This window comes from Tubulanus polymorphus, chromosome 9, assembly GCF_964204645.1.
Source record: "Tubulanus polymorphus chromosome 9, tnTubPoly1.2, whole genome shotgun sequence".
In the NCBI taxonomy this organism is placed as follows: Eukaryota; Metazoa; Nemertea; class Palaeonemertea; order Tubulaniformes; family Tubulanidae; genus Tubulanus; species Tubulanus polymorphus.
In genome coordinates, this window is record NC_134033.1 from 11,859,946 (window position 1) to 11,869,724 (window position 9,779).

Here is a 9,779-nt window from a genome sequence, read left to right on the forward strand (position 1 = left end):
GGACACAAGCTCGTAGTAAGGTATATTAGTATAAGTATATAAGTCACTGAAAAATAAGACATAATTTTCAAAAACCATATGGGAATTAGCAAAATCAAATCGGTGACCATTAGTATTCCAGTATTATTTGGATTGTGACAATTTCTATGTCGCTCCCTCAGATCAAAGGGCATAGAAATGATATTATCGAAAATTTCGGATTACATCGATCGTGTCTCTCGTCCTGTAGCGGGCGTTGTTCTACTTACGCTACCAATTGAAACCGTTCGTAGGTTTCATCGAATTTTAAATCGTTTATGACTTTTTCAAACAACCTCAGAATCAATTCCATTATAGTTATGTATGGCGTGCGTTTCGAATTTAGTTTCATGTCGCTCCGAAAACATCGATTTGCGATATCATGCGACGAGCATTTGTTTTATTTTCCATAACAGTTAGCTCGTTACAGGAACTGTACTTACGTACATGAAGGTGGAACAATTAAACCGTCGTCGGTTCAAAATGATATTCATTCTCCTGATTTCGGTTTATTTCAGTTGGTGCAATGGTAGGTTTTACGGCTGGCTGTATTTTACGATGTTTCTATGAAACTTATCTTTAATATAATCATTGTATTGAAGAAAAATTCACAATTTAACGAAAAACTATAAAAGCAGTTTGACGTTTCGACGTTTCGACTCAATCGCTATGAGCCATTTACAAAACTGTTTAGATTTTGGACTAACATTACGGAGTGGATTAAATGATTTTGAACATGAGCAAACATGGCTCCGGAAAAACATATACCTTATCGCGTATTGTAGTTATCAATACATAATATCGTCGATAGGTGAAACCTTTGCGAGTCAAGTCTTCCAGTTGATCGTTACTTTTCCTTTAGTTTTTTAAAGTTCATACGAATGTAACATAATCTACTTTATCTTATTCATTGTCGTAACACATTAATGTTATTTTTCAAGACGTCAATAAACGTTGAATTTAGTTGTCTTCCTTTTGTTGTTCATTTCTGTTCATAATTCAGATTGAATATGAATTCTTACATTCAATCCGTTTTTCAGCCTACGGATTTTCTACATTGAGTTTAGGACCTATTTGGAAAGGAAGTGAAGGTATGGGGTGTTATACATTGGTGTTTCATGAAGTGAAATTCCCGTCAAATGCATTTATAACTGGAATCGATTACTACAGGCAAGTTGGTAATTGGCGACCCGATGAACTAGCCGTGTTCAGGAAATTTCTCATCGCGCAGAACAGCTACACTTTGATTCATAGATTACTGATCCCTACCGGACCAACGGGAATCGTACAACGGAGATTCAATCAGTCGCAATGGATGGCCGTTCGGGAGAATGACGTGCTTGGTTTTCAGTGCGTTGATGGAAGGAATGAAGGGTCGGTGACATTGTTCAATCGATCTTCTCAATTCGTGGCTCCTTATAGAAAATATGCTCACAGACTGAAATCATTAACTGCTGGTGAAACTTGTGACTTTTCCGATCCTGGATCATTCATTTCTATGCCGTATGAAATATTATACATTCCCAGTAAATACACCTTCACGCGCAGCAATACTAGTGATAATAATCTCACAACAAGCATGCAAGGTATGAGATTTTTGTTTTATATTTTCAGCGATTTTTGTGTAAATCTCGCCGCTCACTGATGCCGGATTATTCTATAGGCCTATTGGATACTGCGTCTTCACGAAAAACCAGTTCTTAGGAAAGTGGTTTAAATGAAAGTGGCCGGCTAGCCGGTTTGAAATAAGGTCATTCGTCTTATCGTGGATTGTTCTCTTTTCAGTCACGTACAAGGAATACGCAAATACGGACGTGTTCGAATCAATTCAAAAAATCGAGGAAATCAAGTACATGTCCAGCAGTGTTTATTGCGTGTTTCGGTGCGCGATGCTCGGAACCCAATCTTGTTCAACTGTGGCATTCTCATTTGAGACTGAATCCTGCAGTCTGTATCACTCATCGCCGCTACAAACTATCACAAGCGTTGCTAATACATTATTTACAGTTTTAGTTACCGATAATTGAAGGAGATATATACAACAAATGAATTTTATTGGTATCTGCATATTGTTCAGACAGTTATGAAGCACGGATTGTTTTCATTTGACACTGTAGTTATGAAAGTTATCAAAGTTACCCTACAGCTAAATCCTTATCCTAAGTGACAACCGCAGAAACCATCGTAATAGCAAACAAATTTCGAAATTTTCCCGGGAATTATTTTGCCCCAAATTCAAAGAGCGGGCCTGAGAACAGTAAAACAACTGAAATTAGGGAGAAATATCGATATGCGGATATGTTGACGATGGCCTCGCTTTGCGGTGTGTGACATATTCGGATAACCGAAAAAAAGCAGAAAAACGCTTTACCTTTGCTTTATCATATTACCATAGTAAGCGTTGAAAAGTTAAATTCGAATTTTAATCATTTACTTTGCAACCTCAATTTGAAGCCTACTTGAGGTATCGGTAATTGCCCGTTGCAGGGTCATCGTCCGGTTCTTGTATATATTAATGATATCGGTTATATTCATATCTGTTTTCTTCGTAATTCATATGGATTTCATGGGAAAACGCGAAAAATAGCATAACTACTGAATTCGGATAGTGTGATAGTGTTGACTGTCAAAATGATTCTTTTTTAAAGAAATCGTGTTTTTTGTCAGAAATGTGTAGTTTTAATGTGTAGCTTTAATTTTAAGTAAGATATATATAGTTTATTTCACATTGTATTCAAACTTATTAGATTTGGTTTATCAAGCGACCGTTCAGGTAGGCCTATAGAAAAAATTATAATTTTATGCAGCAATTATGCATTTTAAAATGGAATCTAATTCGTGTAGGTGACGTATTATTTGTATTTTAGTTAATCAAACCAGAGTCTTGATATATATTATTAGGATTAACGAAATTAAAAAGACTTTCTTTTTTATTTCACCACTGATTCGAAAGCGTTTCGAAAGCGAAAACGTTAATTTCAGATTTAGAAATGGGAGTGAGAATTTAAAGATGATTTAAAGAATCGAAAAATTGAAATATAAGTCGAGTCGAAAGCGGGTTAACTTGATTCAGTGATTGGTACTCAAGCGAAGATACATAGAGTGTGTCTAGTATCGCATAGAGAGTGTGAGAATGCGAGTTAGTATCAGCCTTTTGGATTTTCTTCAATTCCTGGCACAAATTATTGTTACACTGACACTTCATATTGTGTTCATGTTCTATTGTAATCTCTGCACTGACTATTTATGCAAAATAAATCAAATCAAAGATTTTCTGAAGCGAATTCGAATGAATTGTGACTTTCTGAGTCTGTTTCCCCAAACGCCACCATCTTTTCCGAGAACTTAGTCGATAGACCACCTGTCTGTGGTTTATTTTCACAATCGGATGTGTTCACGAACCACAAGCCCATCCGATTAGCTTACCACCAACGATTGGGTAACCAACTTAATCGGTGGTACCTGCTCGGCTAGCAAGTGAACTCGGCATACCCTGATTGCGGTATTATACTCATAAAAAGTAAACGATGGGTAGACGCGTAATTGGTGCTCAAAAAACGGCAGGATACTCGATGTGCTCATAAAGCGCCTGTGGCAACAGTTCCTCCTCATCGAATTGAATATATTGCTGACTAGACACACAGTCAGAATGGCCGAGCGGTCTAAGGCGCCAGACTCAAGGTTCAAGCCTTGCCTGATTTACAGGTTAGAGTATTCTGGTCTACGAATGTGGGCGTGGGTTCGAATCCCACTTCTGACAACGTTTTTTATGCTACGTCTATCGCAGACACTCTGAACCCTTCGAAGATTATACTGTGGCAGTAGCTTTTTTTTCATTCTGCGTAGAGCCTTTTTTAAAGGAAAATGTCTCATAAATTAAAAAGCCTTTTTTTATAAGTTACATTAAATGGATTGAGAAAAATGCTACGATTTCTGTCTCACAAAAAGAACACAGTTTATTACCAAACTGTTCCAATCATTTTACGCAGAAATAGTTTTATCCGTTAAACGGATGTGATATGTATAAGAAAAATGCCGCACAAATTTGGATTGAATTGGAGATGGGGGATTATCTGTTGAAATATAGACGCCTATACTGTGTGGTTACTGAATGGCCGGGCGTGATGATATCCGGGTAGAGACATGTGATCCGGTCGACACGATGTCCAACGCACGATTTCTGAATGTTTTATTAGTTAAGCAGTAAATGAGGAAATTAACCGACGAGTCGATAATCGATAAGGCGAGTCCGATTTTCCTCAAAAACATACTCCCATTTATCGGTATTTTCAATAACCCCAAAGCCCTAAATCGGTCCAGAAAACCAATCGCTTCACAGATAACATACACGACCACGACCGATAGGACCATTCGTAAAACTCTCAGTTCGCGCTTTGATGAATCGTTTGCGATGACGCCTAGTTTCGAGCGCTTGGTTATCTTTCGTATTACGAGAATCATAATGAGAGAACCGTTTATAACGAACAGACAACACATCGGTATTAACACAGTCCCATAGGCGAATATATACCCATTTATTAAGTAACGCATCTTTTTCATTGCCTTTGTGAAAGAAAATCTACCTGACCGCCTTGTAACGTAAGGCCAACTTAAAGGACAACCTATGATCCTTGCCGACCCACTAGGAATGAAATGAACAAAATACACGATAGTTGTTAGAAGTGATATAGTGCCCGTAGCGCAAAGAGCGATCTTTTTTAGCGGCACTTTTCGAGATTTGATCGGAAATGATACGACGATTAACCGCTCTAGACTGAGCAGTACAGTGCTCCAATTTCGAGTCATCTGGAAGATATAGAACCACGGAACGGCCGCTGTGATTAGCACGAAATCGAAATTCCAATCATCGACACGGAACAAAATATCACCCAAAACGGCGTAGATGTACGCCGTACGGAGCGGATACAGAATAAACGTCGCTGTCATAAATAATAAATCGTTAACGGCCAAAACTTTCACCAGAAAATAAACGTCATTTTTCAGTTTTCGTAAAACTAAAATCGTCAAAACGTTGAAGACTAAACCGAATACGGACGCCGGTAAATAAAGCCCTAGATACAATAATACACTGAATTTATAGTCCCATTTTATCGGGAGTGCTTGCATCGTATCACAACGACTGATTACAGAACCGGTGGTGGTACTAGTTGAAATACTGGTGGCATTCGAGTTGCCTAACATTGTCCTCAAAATTGAAAATGAAATACACGCAAGAACTGTAGTGCGCACCGTATTGTCCTCGTTGTTGCAGGCGCTCAGACGACATTACAAAGCATGCTTTGCAAAAAGCTGAGAGTTTATAAAACTCGATCAATGGGACACATTGGATGTGACTGCGATGTGAAAGTGAACTAACAATATGTATGTATATATTAAACTTGTCAGTATAATAACAAACACACAATGACCAGATTCACAATTTAGTTTCGTGTTTCATAACCTAATCCGCATCTGCATAACACCGTAATACGCCTCGGCGCAGGTGCTTTCGTATTGGGTTTTTGTATTTATACATCTAATTTTGAAAACATATATCGTATGTAGCCTACTTCTGTATCTTATAGACCTTCAAAACTTCGAAAGCAACGAAATGTCAGATAGCCGGTTCACTGGATTCCCTGCCAACTGGAAGATGATAGCTGTAAGAATCCGCTTGCCTCGGATCTCGCAGGTCCAATAGATTCCGAGGTACCCGAATTCAGTGTAAGCCGGAGTAGGGCAAATGGAGCAAGGATGGGATATTGAACGGGCGGTGGTGGTACTGGTCAAATGCGATAATGAAATACACGCAAGTTACTCATAATACGCAACTCGCTCAATCAAAATGTTGCATGTGTGCGATGATAAATTGAACTTATAGCAGATAAAAGAATCAGTATCGTCTTTCCATTCAGTATCATATACTACCATGTTATACTGACAAGACAATATATTAAATCAATGAGACCAGTTTTTCTATTTCAGATAGTAGATTTGTATTGATCTGTCTACTGGTAACGAAAGGGCCACTTGATAACATTCCACCATCGGATCACCAGCGTCAGTCCTTATACTTTTAACTCGGACTGTAGTTTCTTAAATTTTTACCGTCGGTTTTTGTTGCGATCAGTAGGGAATTGGTTTCGGTCTTTTTGAATTCAACGTATCTGTTTAGAGCTCGTCCTTTGTCATTTTCTGTAGCCAAGACTTCGCAGCCAAGGCATTTCTCACGGCTTCGTACTTTCTTATAGCCTTGTTAGAATTCATGGCTTTTCAAGCGAATGACCTGAAGTCTGCGTCAATGATTACTACTGTCAGCCCAATCCTCTGATAATCTATTCATGGCTGATCCTCCAGACGGTTCTTGATATAGTAAGAATAATCATATTCTTCTTTCTATTTTCTATTTTCCAAACATCGCCTTTGATGTTCTTGAATTCGTGGTCTAGCTCTTGCGTCAGTGCTTCAACAATTTCATCGGGAGCGATGATTTTGAAAAGAAATGAACAGTGTACGTGTAAATTTCGAAAACGAAAGAGAAACTCGGAATTTTATGATCAATCTATCAAGTAATAAACTGAATTGTGCAGATATATTCGAGTTATTAGGGAATATCTATCCGCTAGATGGACTAGTACTTCCACATGAGTTTCCATGGGCTTCATAGTAGGCCTGCTTGCATGGTATCTGTTGTTGTCGTTTCTCCTTGTCTTCTGCGTCGACTATCGCCCAGACAGACACCAAAACAGCCGTAAGCTGTAGCACGATTTTGAAAAACTGATCTGAAAAAAAATAAATACAAATTCATACATATCATTTAATCCATTACAAAAATAGATACTTTATAAGAAAAGTAACTTATTGTGAAGCCTTTAAACATCACTTAGTGTGCAAAAATAGATTACTCTTTAGTGATCACATTGATAGGTGTAAAAGCTACGCGAAGATGGTTGTTTCAATTTTGAGATAATCGTTAATTTAACCATGAAAATCTACTTACTGATCATTTTCGCGGGCAACAACAACAGACGAATTTATTGAAGATATTTGAATATAACGTTGAGCGCCTGAAAACAAAATACCAGATATTCAGCATTGTCAGATATAAATTATACAGAACTAATCAACATAAATGCAGCTATTCTAAACTGATATCATCACCTGCCGCGCCTATCACAGTATGCTAGTTTTACTTACGACTTTGCCTTCCCGTTAGAGAACGGTTACTGTATTCAATAATCGAACCTTCATATAGGAAAATCGCTCACTTCAGATATCCGATACGCAATTCACTTTTCTATTCAATTCTCTCTCAACTTGTCGGGGATAAATTTCAGTAATTGAATCCAAAGTGTAAAATCGCTCACGAATTTTACACTTCAGATATTTCGTATACTATTTACTTTTTGTATTCAATTCTCTCTCAACTTGTCGGGTGTAAATTTCAGTAATTGAATCCTGAGTGGCAACACATGAGATAACGAAACTGTATAATACTAATGATATAATATATTACATGTACTTAAAATTCTGGACGCAGTGTTATCTGCTTAACTAATGAACGTATTCGACTTAAACTGTCAATGGATCCTGTTCCACAATTGAGTTGCTTACTCAATTGTGGAACTGGATCCAGAATCAAATTTAAAAAAAGAACTGTGGAACTAGATTCAGCCCTCACGAATTAGAATTTGATCTAGAGACAAATCTAACTCATAATCATGATCAGCGGCTCAATGCTCATATCATCGATTACCATTCTCGTAAGATTATTGAAATTTTATACATATCGATATTTATGTATAGTTATGTGTGAAAGTGGATTCAATTTCCACTCAGTTGGTATGGATGAATTTGATGAAAATTGAAAATCTATTGTAACATAGATCAAATTACTTAACTATGTGCTGTCTGTTTGAAAACCACGTTGATCAAAGTATATGGAGCACGAGGGTTTATATTTCACAAGGTCGAACACAAAGTCGATTGAAAATCCTTCATAACTGCAGCAAAAAACGGCTTTCGACCAAATGAATTAAACATATTAAACACATTGAGTAAAAGCTTGTCAGAAGTGGGATTCGAACCCACGCCCACATTCGTGGACCAGAACACTCTAGCCTGTAAGTCAGGCAAGGCTTGAACCTTGAGTCTGGCGCCTTAGACCGCTCGGCCATTCTGACCGCTTATGTATCACTTTGAGCAAACCAATTTGGTTTTCGGTCTAAACATTCTACAGCTATGGCTTTAAATAAGGTTATTGATGATTTATCAAATAATCTCGAAAATAAAAAGATAACCCTTGGTCTATTCTTGGATTTGTCAAAAGCTTTTGACACTGTCAATCATAATATTCTTATCGGTAAATTATATCATTATGGTGTTCGAGGCGTAGCCCTCAGCTGGTTTAAAAATTATCTAACTAATCGGCGCCAAATTGTTAGTATAAACAATACCTTTTCAAATCCCTTGAATATCTCTATAGGCGTTCCTCAGGGTTCGATTTTAGGACCCCTTCTTTTTATTTTATACATTAATGACTGTGTTAACGCTTCGAAGTTATTACACATTACACTTTTTGCCGATGACACGAACTGTTTTTTAAGCGACACCAACATAAATAGTCTATTTCTCAAAGTCAATCATGAACTGAACAAGCTATCAAAATGGTTTCAAATCAATAAGCTCTCCCTAAACTTGAAAAAAGTCATTACATGGTTTTTGGTAGTATCAATCCTTTAAATCTGTCTATAAAATTAAATAATGTATCCCTTCATCAAGTTCATAGTACTACTTTTTTAGGACTTCATATAGACGAAAAATTAAAGTGGGATGTCCACATAAAACATGTTTCAAACAAAGTTGCCAGAAGTCTTGGAATTTTAAATCGATTGAAAAAGATATTTCCCTCAAAATTGTTGTCTTCACTTTACTATAGCCTTGTTTATCCATACCTTCAATATTGTAATCTCATTTGGGCTAGCAATTATGATACTATCCTTAAGCCGTTGATCATATTGCAAAAGCGCGCCATTAGAATTATCAACAAGTCCCCCTATCTTGAACATACCGAGCTTATCTTTAAAAAACTCAAAATTCTTAAATTCAGGGATATTACCAAATTTCAGTTATCCTTATTCATGCATAACTACATCAACTCAGAGTTACCTAGTTCTTTTAATTCCTATTTTCAAAAAGGTACAAATTTCCACAGTTATGCCACTCGAAATAATAACTCATTTCGCATCGATAGATTTAAAACCAATAAAGTGAAATTCTCTGTTAAAGTATCTTGTCCTACAGTTTGGAATAATCTACCTGAATATTTGAAACATATTACCAGTACCCAATCATTCAAGGTCAAATTGAAACATTATCTAATCAATCAATAACTCAGTGTCTGTAATATTTATCGTTTTTCATCATTATGGTTTCTGTCATCTATCACTTTATTATGTGTGCGTGCGTGCGTGCGTGGGTGCGTGTGTGAGTGTGGTTCTTTGCGTGCTGGGGGACTTGTACGTTTGACATAAGTCTTAACTGGCTTCTTCAAGTCTCCCCTACATAATATTAAAATATTTCATTCAACTTCATTTTTATAATGTATAATGATATATTGTAATATTTAGTGGAAATAAATATATTATTATATTATTATTATATTATTATGTTGATCGTCCACAAAATCTGAACCATTCATATTTGACCTTTATACCAACCGCTATCACTAACAATATCAGCCTACTGGTTCCAGTTCACTC

At 36.8% G+C, this 9,779-nt stretch overlaps 2 non-coding genes across 2 annotated transcripts; one reads left to right on the forward strand and one right to left on the reverse strand.

Moving 5' to 3' along the window:
• Positions 1 to 3,661: 3,661 nt before the first annotated feature.
• On the forward strand, positions 3,662 to 3,778 carry Trnal-caa (transfer RNA leucine (anticodon CAA)). The gene is made up of 2 exons: positions 3,662 to 3,699; positions 3,733 to 3,778. It is a non-coding gene; the product is annotated as a tRNA-Leu (tRNA).
• A 4,306-nt stretch (positions 3,779 to 8,084) lies between these two features.
• Trnal-caa (transfer RNA leucine (anticodon CAA)) lies at positions 8,085 to 8,201 on the reverse strand. The gene is made up of 2 exons: positions 8,164 to 8,201; positions 8,085 to 8,130 (listed from the first exon to the last, which is right to left on the reverse strand). It is a non-coding gene; the product is annotated as a tRNA-Leu (tRNA).
• Positions 8,202 to 9,779: the final 1,578 nt, after the last annotated feature.